This window comes from Oncorhynchus clarkii, chromosome 33 (assembly GCF_045791955.1).
Source record: "Oncorhynchus clarkii lewisi isolate Uvic-CL-2024 chromosome 33, UVic_Ocla_1.0, whole genome shotgun sequence".
Taxonomy (NCBI): domain Eukaryota; kingdom Metazoa; phylum Chordata; class Actinopteri; order Salmoniformes; family Salmonidae; genus Oncorhynchus; species Oncorhynchus clarkii.
Window position 1 is genome coordinate 2,545,439 of NC_092179.1, and position 9,765 is coordinate 2,555,203.

The window sequence follows — 9,765 nt, forward strand, 5'->3', positions numbered from 1 at the left end:
GAAGTTTTGTGGAAAAAGAACTGGGGGTGCGAAATATATTTATCCCATGGGCAAAGAAATTCAGAAGGGGGGTGATGGTTTTAATTAACAGTAATTTTGATCCAAATGTGCAAATTGTCCAAACAGATTATCAAGGTAGATGGATTATTTTAAATATGTTATTGGACAAAAACAGATATGGCTTATTAACCTATACAGTCCGAATAATGATGATCCAAGCTTCTTTGAAAATATATAAGAATTTATCAACTCTACAAGCAACACTAGACTCTATTATAATGGTGGGAGATTTTAATATGGTCTTAAATACCTCTATGGACCGGAAAGGAAATCACACTACAAACTATCACCCTCAGGCTCTTAAGGAAATCATGAATGTCATGGATATATTGGAATTAGTGGATATGTGGAGACTTAAATACCCTGACCTAGTGAGATATACATGGCGGAGGCTTAATCAAGCTAGTCGCCTTGACTACTTTCTTATACCAATCTCTCTGGCACCAAAAGTTTAAAAAGTGTTGATAGGGGACAGAATGCCGGTCGGATCATCACATAATTGGGCGAGGATATTGGAAATTTAATCAAAGCCTACGAGATGATAAATTGTTTAGATCTAGGACAGAAGAATTTACAACTGACTTTTTCAGACATAACCTAGGTACAGCAGATCCCCTTATTGTATGGTACACTTAATTGTGCCTTTAGAGGCCATGCAATTCAGTACTCATCAATAAAACAAAAGCAATTTAGATCAGGAGTCCATATTAACAAAGGAAATTGAAGAACTAACAGTACAGTTAGATAGCAATAAAAACGGTACCATAAAGGCACAGAATAAGTTAGAGGAAAAACAAAAATAAATGGAGGAACTTATTCAAGAAAGATCCAGTGTAATAGATTATAAAAATAAAGCGAACTGGATGGAATATGGGGAAAAATGCATCAATATAGAAATGCTACCAAAAACAATGTATTAAAACTTGTTACAAATGATGGAGTCACGCATGATTCACCAAATTATAATTTTGAAAGAGGAAGTAAAGTACTTTAAGAATATGTTTTCATTTCAGGCTCCTCCATCTCCACTAACAAACTAATTGTATGGATTTTTTTCCTAACAATATTGTAAAATTAACATCTGTACAGAGACTCATGTGAAGGCCAAATTACAGAGGAGGAACTGCTTGATGCAATTGGGGCCATTAAGGATGGGAAAACTCCAGGGCTGGATGGCATACCAGTGGAAGTATACCAAACTCCAGGGCTGGATGGCAGACCAGTGGAGGTATACCAAACTCCAGGGCTGGATGGCAGACCAGTGGAAGTATACCAAACTCCAGGGCTGGATGGCAGACCAGTGGAAGTATACCAAACTCCAGGGCTGGATGGCAGACCAGTGGAAGTATACCAAACTCCAGGGCTGGATGGCAGACCAGTGGAGGTATACCAAACTCCAGGGCTGGATGGCAGACCAGTGGAAGTATACCAAACTCCAGGGCTGGATGGCAGACCAGTGGAAGTATACCAAACTCCAGGGCTGGATGGCATACCAGTGGAAGTATACCAAACTCCAGGGCTGGATGGCAGACCAGTGGAAGTATACCAAACTCCAGGGCTGGATGGCAGACCAGTGGAAGTATACAAAACATTTTTTGATATACTCAAAGGACCATTTATTAGCATGTTTTAACCTCTTGAAGCTAGGGGGCACTATTTTTATTATTGGAAAAATAACGTTCCCAAAGTAAACAGCCTATTTCTCAGGACCAGATGATAGAATATGCATATAACTGAGAGATTAGGATAGAAAACACTCTAAAGTTTCCAAAACTGTCCAAATATTGTCTGAGTATAACAGAACTGATACTGCAGGCGAAACCCTGAGGAAAATCAAAACAGGAAGTGGCTTCTATTTAGAAAACTCCATGTTCCATAGCCTGCCTTTGCTCCATTTAAATGGATATCAACCAGATTCCTTTCCCTATCGCTTCCTCAAGGTGTCAACAGTCTTCAAACATTGTTTCAGGCTTTTATGTTGAAAAATGAGCGTGAAAGATAACATCGCGCCAGGTGTTCGCATGAGTTTTGCTCGCGCAACAGAGTTTGGGCAGCCATTGCCTTTCCCTCTCCTACTGAAAAAGACAGTTGCGGTTGATATATTATCGACTATATATTTTAAAAACAACCTGAGGATTGATTATAAAAAACGTTTGACATGTTTCTGTGGACATTACGGATACTATTTGGAATTTTCGTCTGCATTGTGATGGCTCTTTCCTGTGGATTTCTGAACATAACGCGCCAAACGAACAGAGGTATTTTGGAAATAAAAATAATCTTGATGGAACAAAAGGAACATTTATTGTGTAACTGGGAGTCTCGTGAGTGAAAACATCCGAAGATCAAAGGTAAACGATTAATTTGATTGCTTTTCTGATTTTCGTGACCAAGCTACTTGATGCTAGGTGTTCATAATGTTTTGTCGAGCGAACGATAAACTTACACAAACGCTTGGATAGCTTTCGCTGTAAAGCATATTTTCAAACTCTGACAGGTGGATTAACAAAAGACTAAGCTGTGGTTTGCTATATTGCACTTGTGATTTCATGAATATAAATATTTTTAGTAATATTATTTGAATGTGGCGCTCTACAATTCAGCAGTTGTTGATGACAATTATCCCGCTAAAGGGATGGGTAGCGTCAATAACCACTCCTACATAAATGGTAGATTATCAGACACGCAACAAGGTCTGATATCATTATTACTGAAAAGGGACCCAAGTGGTGTATATATAAAGATCCAGTCCATTTAAAAAATTGGAGACCTCTTACACTTCAGTGTTGTGATGCAAAAATCCTAGCAAAATGCTTGTGGCATAGAATTAAAAAAGTATAGTCAGTTATTATTCATCCTATTCAGACAGGTTTTTTACATGGACGATACATTTGAGATAATATAAGACAAGTACTGGAAACAATAGAACACTGAAATATCGGGGACACCAGGCCTGGTTTTCATAGCGGATTTTGAAAAGGCTTTTGATAAAGTACAACTGGAGTTTATATATAAATGCCTAGAATATTTCAATTTTGGGGAATCTCTTATAAAATTATAAAATGGGTTAAAGTTCTGTATAGTATTCCTAGGTGTAAAATAGTAAATAATGGCTACATCTCAGAAAGTTTTAAACTCTCTAGAGGAGTAAAACAAGGTTGTCCACTATAGACATATCTATTTATTAATCGAAATGTTAGCTGTTAAGATTAGATCAAACAATAATATTAAGGGATTAGAAATCCGTGGCTTAAACTAAGCTGTCATTGTACGCTGATTCTTTTCTTTTAAAACCACAATTAGTCTCTCCACGGCCTCATAGAGGATCTAGATACTTTTGCTATTCTCTCTGGATTAAAACCAAATTATGATATTATATTACGCATTGGATCACTAAAACATGCAAATTTTACATTACCATGTAGTTTACCAATAAAATGGTCTGACGGAGATGTGGACATACATGTTTTAAATGTATTTGTTTATAGAAAGTTAGCAAAAATAGATAAGATCTTGCTACCATGGAAAGGAAAATACCTGTCTATTTGTGGAAAAATCACCCTGATTAACTCTTTAGTTATATCACAGTTTACCTATTTGCTTATGATTTTTCCTACACCTAGTGACCTGCTTTTTAAATTATGTGAACATAAAATATTCAATTTTATTTGGAACAGCAAGCCAGAAAATTGAAAGGGCCTATTTATATAACAAATATGAATTCGGAGGGCAGAAATGATTAAATATTAAAGCATTCGACCTCTCACTAAAGACATCAGTCATACAAAAGTTATAATAATAGCGACATAGGAGTCACTCAGAGTGCAAAACGGGGAAGGGAATCTCCATTGCACTTTTCCAATGGTTAACACACGCCACTAATAAATAGAACCCTCCGTTCAGGAGAAAAGTTATTAGAAGTCATGAACCATGATCACACCACATACGACTGGTTCTGTGCTTAGAGTACTTCCGTCGTGAGGTTTGCTCCTCCGTGGATAACGTAGCTATGAAGTAGACTTCTTCATACCTACCACCACTACAAGTGGAAGACAGTGACTGGTAGAAAAACCACTACAGACTCCCTCGACACCAATTCTGACTGACCTCCAGGCATTGACCTGAAAATTACCTGACTACGTCAGACTCATTCTGAACAAGTTGTAATCTGCCAGGATACTTTGTTTTCTTCCCTTGACATGTGCTTGTGTACACATAAGCGCACATGCACAACGGAACATCCAATTAGGATTTATGCGAGGATCACTTAAGGGTTCGAGCAAAATACCAGCCTTAGTAAAGTTGAACATTTATTTTGAGGCCTTTAACTCTACAGCTACAGCACTCACCAGTTTTCTCAGAAGTCCATAGTTCATCCCTGTAGACTGCCCAAAAACTAGTGCCTTACAGCTGTAGACATATCATGTAGTTATCAACTTAGGATAGTACCCTAACCAACACCCTGCATATTAGAAAAGCCCTAGATATGACATTAGACACTGCCATGATAGGGTAATTTTGCCAAGACCATGGACATATATAGAATACAGTCCAATTAGATGATTAAGGTGGCATAACTGTATTTTGTTTTGTTTATGCTTTCATTTAATTTTGTTTCATTTTCTTCGGCACGTAGAAAGTGAAAGAGCCATAAACAACTTCCCCATACAACCATCAGGTAGTGCCACAATGCCGCTCATTTGGGAGGAAATGTAATTGTACATTTCATGAGTGTGTGTGTGCGTTGTTAACATCTGCCTAAGTTACTGCCCAGATCTTCCAGTCTGGACGACCAGACGACTGGTACGGAACGGCGATCCAAATCCGGACATCTGCTGCCCAGCCTTGGAGTGGAATTCTTCATTTGCAGACACCCTAACCGGGTCGACAACCAGAGGGACCACTGCAACAGCGATCACCAACTGGACATCTGCTGCCCAGCCTTGGAGCGGACTTCTTCATTCGCAGAAATCCTACCCGGGTCGACCAGCAGAGGGGCACCACAACGATGGTCCAGAACTAGGACAACCCACAGTAATTTTTGTGTTGGTTTGCAACGTGCAGGTTATTCGCACGATTGAACCCAACATGGGGGGACTGTCATGATGTTGGCCTGTTGGGGGAGGTTTATGACCCCCATAAATAGCTTCCACCGGTTTCTCTCTCTACTCTATAGAGTTGACTCTTGAAAAGCCCTTTGTTAACATAGTGATACTGGGAACATCAAAAGGTGGATAAAGGAACCATTTTTCGGTAATCCAACCAGCTGAAAATATACGTCGGTACTTAATGAATATGATGTCAGATCAGTTGGCGTCTGAGACATGATTACTGATGATAGGACGACAAACTGTGTCTTGGAAAATCTACACATTCTAGTTATCAGATTCACATGGAATTGTTGTGCAAGTAAAATGTTTAAATAGGAAACTATTTGTGAAAAATGAAATGTAATTTTAGCTTCTTAAATGAGAGAACGGTTTGTCATAGTGAAACTCTGCTCACTCAGAGGCCAAGTGAACAGACAAGGGTTGTAAAACTATGAAACACGCCCTTTCACCACTATATTAACCCGTTGATGAAAATTCAACTTCCTGTTCCAAGGACTGGGGACCTGCGGATCCCTCGTTAAAAAGGACAAGGTCACCTACAGAACTAAGCCAACCTCCGCGTGAGCTCTGGTTGAACGACAGGAACCTAAAGCAAATAGCATCGAATCTCAACGTGAAAGTGACGACCTACACGCTGGAAGGATGAATTTTGACTATACCAGCCAGAATACAGCATGAGCATAGCAACTTGGTATGAACTTTCAATTCTTATTCACTAAAGAATTGTTGCGTTAGCAACAGCAGCTGTAAACCTGGGCTAGGAAAGCTGTAAACCTGGTCTAGGAAAGGACAGACATAGTTCAATGTTATCATGATTTGTTATCAGGGATATTATACTTAGTAATCCACAATGACCTGGTGATGTAACAGTCTAATAATTACATTGTCTTCCACATTCCTACAGATACCTTGTAACTGGAGATTCCTTCAAAACGATTGCCTACAGTTAACGTGTAAGGCACTGCAAGGTTGGGTGACCAGGGCCATCTGGGACTACCTTCTGGAGGAATTCAGGTGTGTGAAGGCTACCTGTGTTCTGCAAAACATCATGAGGATAGACAAGGACCAGGAGGGGATCTGCAGCTCGCCGCCGTGTGCCAGAGAAGCAGTCTCTTGCTCTGCAGGATGTTTCGAGGATGGGGTCCAACTGCTCAGCAAGAGGCAATCAGTGTGCGGGAGATCTTTACCTCCTACTTCTTCGAAGAGCATGCTGTTCAATGGCAACACCATAGCCTACGCTTAGCACAACCAAAGGCTATTTTAAGAGCCATTCACATTGCAGTAAGAGTATTCTTCCATTTACTTAGCTATGTCAACTGAAGTTATTCAATTCCCAGTTTTTCTCCCTTTTATTTCTACTTCAATTAGACGCCCTATAACCGACACCTACACACTCATGTATCGATCTGATTGATGGATTGTGTTGTGCAGTAAGCAGGCTCTGGTGTATAACTGTGGCTCCTTCCGCCTTCAAAGAATGGGCAAGAGGGCCAACACTTCATTATTTCTATAACTACGCTAAATTGTTTGTCCTCGTGTGTCCGTTCATGTTTTTCAGCATAAAGTATTCTGCAGCCACTTAGTGTGGTGTGGACACCAGGTGAGGCCACACACACACAGATTCCTGTTCAACTCTTTCTTTAACTACCTTCTCCTTCACTTCATCCCTCTCATCTTCTCCCTAAATCCTCTAGGTTATATCAGCTGTGTCGGTGAACCCCTCCCATATCTCAACTGGCTACATAGAGGGCACAGCATGATCAGAGGTGAGATCACTTGGTCAGGTGAACATATTATTAAAGATATGCTTTACATTGAAATAGAGATGCAGTAGTCCCAGAGTTAATGATCCAAGGTCAGTTTTGCATTTCACCTCCTGATTATTATGACTAACAATGTTAGAATAAAAAATAAAACACAAGGCTTAAACATGCTCTCTCTCCATATGTCTCTCGTCTGTTTTGATGTGAGAGAGGATACCAACCCCCAGTCCCATCATTGCCTCCTCACCCGCTTTTAAGATAACCTTCGGGCCGACTAGAGACACTATGTAATTGTGATGAACTGAGAGAATAGTTGGGTAGCACTGATTCATTAATCTTATGCTGCCTTCCCTGCTCCTATGTTCTTACCTCTTTCACTTTGTCTTTTACACCTCTCTCGCCACCTCGTCTGTCTTCCTCTGTTTTTATAATTCACAACAGATGTCCATTGAAGTACAGACTAAACTTGTATTTATAACACTTGGATAATGATCCTGTATCAGATCAATGCAGATGAAGGGCATTAGATATTGAGATGAACCGGTTTTAGAGTATTTACATGATGCATAGGAAGTGTAGTGTACTGTTTTTTAAAATTATATTTCTGTATATATGAATTACAAATCAGCCTTTAATTACTTAAATCCTGTTTCTAGTCTGTTAGTTACAATGTGTAACCATTGATGTCCCAGGACCAAGATTGGTAAAAACTGTTGAAGTGTATAATTGTAATACATACATGCAGACACAGCATCATTCAAAGACTGGAATTTGATACTCCTGGTATTGGATATGACCTGAACTGCACCTTTATTTGCTAAGGTAGAGTACATGATCAGTGAATATATTAAATGTACAGGCTACAATGTGGAGATGCTTGATAATACCTACATGTATATATCTTTCAGATCTGCCAATCATTCCACCACTGTCTGACAGCCTTACCCAGAAGACACTGGGCCTATCAAGACTGACAAAGCAGAGATGGGTGGCTGACAAGGAAAAATAAATAAAACATGCACTCACACACATTATCCACAATGTAAATAAGTTGTAAAGACTTGTTTATTTAGTGATCGCACCATTTTATTTTAGGATTGGAGATATCTACGCCTTCATATCCATTCTCTATCTATTAAACCAAAGTGTGATTGATAATATTGTAAAAGACTATGGCTTAATGTGTGCTTTCCCTCTCACATACACCCAATGTAAATAAATTGTAATAACTTGTTTATTTTATGTATGCTCCATTTCATTTGAGGAAAATATCTGCAATAAAGTACATTCGCAGTTAAAGCGGTCTTTGGTTTTTTGGATATTTCTCTGAATACAATGTAACCAGAAGGAAGTTGGCAGACCTGCAACACTTGGACTGTGTGTAGGTTTTGTGATCTGGAGCTGAAAAATAGAGAGATTAGGGAGGAAGAGTGCAGTTTAAAGGTTTATCATTAATAACTGTCAATTCTATAATGAATATATATTAGAATAATACAATTGAAGTCGGACATTTACATACACCTTAGCCAAATACATTTAAACTGTTTCACAATTCCTGACATTTAATCCTAGTAAAAATTCCCTGTCTTGGGTAGGTTAGGATCACCACTTTATTTTAAGAATGTGAAATGTCAGAATAATAGTAGAGAATGATTTATTTCATTACATTCCTAGTGGGTCAGAAGTTTACATATACTCAATTTGTAGGGTATCTGACCTAAAACAGGGCATTTTTACTAGGATTAAATGTCAGGAATTGTGAAAAACTGAGTTTAAATGTATTTAGCTAAGGTATGTAAACTTCCGACTTCAACTGTAGATACTTTTGTACCGGTTTCCTCCAACATCTTCACAAGGTTCTTTGCTATTGTTGTTTATGGTGGTTTTGGAGCAGTGGCTTCTTCCTTGCTGAGCAGCCTTTCAGGTTATGTCGATATAGGACTCGTTTTACTGTGGATATAGATACTTTTGCATCGGTTTCCTCCAGAATCTTCACAAGGTCCTTTGTTGTTCTGGGATTGATTTGCACTTTTCGCACCAAAGTACGTTCATCTTCAGGAGACAGAACGCGTCTCCTTCCTGAGCGGTATGACGGCTGCATGGTCCCATGGTGTTTATACTTGTGTAATCAAGTAGTGCACCAAGGAGGGAACGAACCGTGTCTCAAAAGCAGCAGAAAAGGTCAAATAAGGTCACCAAAATTTCCGTTACGGCTATACACGACTGGCCCCCGCGTGGGTTAACTGCCTTGTTCAGGGGCAGAACAACATTTTTACCTTGTCAGCTCGGGGATTACTGGCCCAACGCTCTAAACCACTAGGCTACCTGCACTTATAACCAGGTGTAGCAGGATTCACTCCATGGTGCTGAAAAAGCTCTGCTGTTCATGTAGGCCCTAACAGTTTGTGCTCACTGTTATAGTGCAATTAATGTATTATTTAGTGTTATGTTTTAGATGCATACAGCAAAGCCACATGTTGATTATTTTTTTTTTGTCGCACCAAGATTTACATGCTAAAATCACCACTGTCTGTGGGTGCCACTGAGTAGGCTGATTAGCCCATTTAATTGACCCAAGATCCATAGATTAAAATACTGAATTGTGAGGTAATTTCCCCCAGTTAAAGTCCCACAAGAGCTATGACGCTAATATTTGTGAAAACTCTTCACAGTTGTGTTCTGTCAGTGGAGGCTGGTGACTTGAAACATTGAGGAGGATGGGAGACCCACGGTATAGGCACGGAACTTACAGAGATGAAAATGCGTGTTTCAAAAATCAAAGACTTTTAGCCTAAAGCATTTAATAAACACATTTACAGTACAATATTATG